The 3,330-nt window shown below is 37.5% G+C and overlaps 1 long non-coding RNA gene across 1 annotated transcript; it reads left to right on the forward strand.

Moving 5' to 3' along the window:
* Nucleotides 1-731: 731 nt before the first annotated feature.
* Nucleotides 732-2,515, forward strand: LOC120081666. The gene is made up of 3 exons (XR_005482922.1): nt 732-1,122; nt 1,214-1,278; nt 2,277-2,515. It is a non-coding gene; the product is annotated as an uncharacterized LOC120081666 (long non-coding RNA).
* Nucleotides 2,516-3,330: the final 815 nt, after the last annotated feature.

Raw genomic sequence — 3,330 nt, forward strand, 5'->3', positions numbered from 1 at the left:
AGCCAATTTTGATAACAATCTAAATCAGCCCTAATTCAGTTTAAAACTTTTCATTTTCAGCAACACACAAGTCTAAACTGAAAAGCATTAAGTCAAGGGTTCAATTGTCGAGACACACTACAAGCCGGACAAGCACATCTTATAGCATGATTTATTTAGGAAGGATTATACTAGGGCATATATGAATTTAGCCAGAAAAAGTCAAGAACCTAAACATGCGATCCTAATACGTGCAACTTAATCAATCAATTATGCATAGGCTAGAATGATTTTGCATACAAGAAATTGAATAAAATTAGTTTGTAAAAAAAAAATTCACCGAAATTCTATTATTAATAAATCAAATCCACCCAAAGGGTTTACAATAATTGAATAAATTAAATAGTAAACTTTAAGAATTAAGACATACAAACAATTCCAAGGAAATTACCTAGCCTCTAAAAGGCATATTGGAATTACAATGATCAAAGAAGAGTCGACTGACTGTAACATCCTTTTTATTATTTATGTAATTTCAGTAAGTTTTATTAATTGAGGGCATTTTTGAAATTTTTGGACTTAAGTGTAATTGCGGGAATTTAATTATTGACGTTGAAATTATTCAATTTGAAAATCAATGCCAAGAACTAATTTTAATTGGGAAAGAAATTTAATAAAATAAAGTAGAAAAAGAATAAAATAAAAGGTTTATTTTATTTCATTTTATTATTATTATTCTTTTTATATAAAACAAAACCCTTTTCTTCTTCTTCCTCACGCCGCCTGAGACCCCAGTCCCCCTCTGTTTTCGTTTTCTCTAGCACCCTCACCGAAACCCGACCTCCAGTCGCCGTCGATGCAGCTTCATGACCATGCCGCTCGCCGTCGCGTTGACCCCACCCCCTTCAGTCGATCTTCTCCGCACATCTCACCTAACGGTTCCGTCCGCGAGCAACGCGAAACCCTTCAGCCGTCGACCTACGCTTCTAGCCGGGCCGCGAGTGAACCCACCAACGACCGCCGCTGCTAGATACGTCGGATCACTTTTCCCTGCAGCCAATCTGTCGACCCGCCATTTTTCTACCCACATCGTCATTCTAATCGACGCTCAACCTTGGGTTTTCGCCGGAATCTTGGATTTGGGTAGGATATTTTCGTTGGATTTCTGGAAGGATTTTTGGATGCCCATTAAATTTGGAATGAAAGTTAACTTTGTTGTATTATTTGACATTAGATTGGAGTTGGGAATTGTTGAAGCGGCCCTCCATCGGATTCAAGGTTGTTCGATAGGTGTTTTGGGTAAGGTTTGCGTTTCTTGTGGTTACTCTTGAACACCAATTGGTTTGGAGATTGTTAGATTAAATTTTGTATGTTTTAGTTTTGGCTTCAAAGATTGAGATTTAGTATTGAATTTTGTGTTAGGGAATTTAATTCAAGATTTGTTTTGTGGAGACCATTTGCTTGGGTTGATTTTACTACTTGAGCCAGACACTAGGTGTATACTAGCATGATAGATGAATATTATGACGAAACAATGCATGATAGACTGATAGTATAGTATAATCGGTGTATGTATTTGTATGAGGATCAGAAAGATTAATTGTGCACATAGGCACTTGAATGCTAACATGAGATGATATTTGATTCCATGAGGTTGTATTTGATCTGAGGATGTTAAGACGTATATGTATGTTGTAGAACTATGATGTTGAGATGTATATGTATGCCGTAGAACTATGAGGTTGAGATGTATATATATGCCGTAGAACTATGAGGTTGAGATGTGTATCTATGTTATAGAACCATGTTGTGATACTTGTGATGTTAAGACTGTGATAGTGTCTTCACTGATTAGTTAGATGCCTACTAGATGTTGTGTTTCCTTCGGGATTCACCAGAGGTTGTGTTTCCTTCGAGATTCACCAGAGGTTAGTTTTCCTTCGAGATTCACCAGAGGTTGTGTTTCCTTCGAGATAAACCAGAGGTTGTGGTTTCCTTCGAGATTCACCAGAGGTTGTGGTTTCCTTCGGGATTCACCAAAGGTTGTGGTTTCCTTCAGGATTCATCAGAGGTGGTGGTTTCCTTCGGGATCTACCAGAGGTTGTGGGTCCTACAGGACTTACTAGAGTAGGATAAAAATCAGTTCTTCATGTATATATGTGTCCCATGAGGATTAGAGAAGTTTATATGTTTCATTAGAGGTAGGCATCTAGAGGACATAGATGCCTAGTCCTACCCTAGAAGTGGGGCTACTTACTGAGTATTTTATTTACTTCTTTCTCATGTTGTTATTTCAGGGAAAGGTAGAGATGCACCGGCGATTGACAAACAGAATTCGTGGTCGAGCCACTGAGACCAGTTTTATGCTTTCGCTCATGATGTTTAGATTTCTTTCAATGTTTTTCAACTTTCAATTTGATGTTTGAAACTTACTATTAAGATTTGTTTTCAGGCCTATATATTATCATTTATGATTTATGGGTACCCTATCGTCTGTTTTTAATACCTGAATTTAATGAACGTCTTTTGAGTACAACTTATTTATTTAGCATTTATTTCACTATAAAAGGGTTTTGTTTTAAGTTCCATGCATGCATGTGTTTAGTAACGGCCTAACTTGAGTCCTAGGGGGTCGGGTCGTTACACTGACTATGACGATGATTGATCGGAAATTTGGCTTCAATGGCTCTCAAAACTGAATTAAACTCTCAGAATTAACTCTATTCAAAAGAGAATGCGTCAGGCGATTGCTTGAACTCTTTTTTTTCTCTATATGTCTAATGTTGAACACCAATGCAATATTTATAAGTTGCACGCAACATTGCGACACTAGGAAATAGCATTGCAATGCTTGCTTGCGTTGCACATTCAACAATTTTTCATCAATCTTCATAGCGTTGCAACGCTTGGAAGAGGCGTTGCGACGCCGAGTGTACTGCCTTATAGCGTTGAGGTTCGAGCATCGAGATGCGTTGCAATGCTCATGATGATTCAATTTCGGAGTGTCACGATGCTTGAGGCAGTGTTGTAATGCTGCCCTGCACTTGATGCTACTGCCTTCCATCGAATGAGCGTTGGACCAAGGCTTGTGAAGAGCATTGCAACGCTGAGTGTTCTACTAGAAACTTGTTACTCGCTGCTTACTCGATACTCGTTGTGTTGGGTTTTATGTCTTAAAACTCGCAGTTTGTAAAATTAAACATATTCTATTATCAATAAAAGATGTTATTCAACATTTCTTCAATAAAGGTATTGAATCTATTAATTGCATTTATGGAGTCTAAATGCAATAAACTAAGATCTATGGCTATTACATGAATACTTGAACTTTATGTAGAGACATAAAGATAG

This window comes from Benincasa hispida, chromosome 7 (assembly GCF_009727055.1).
Source record: "Benincasa hispida cultivar B227 chromosome 7, ASM972705v1, whole genome shotgun sequence".
In the NCBI taxonomy this organism is placed as follows: domain Eukaryota; kingdom Viridiplantae; phylum Streptophyta; class Magnoliopsida; order Cucurbitales; family Cucurbitaceae; genus Benincasa; species Benincasa hispida.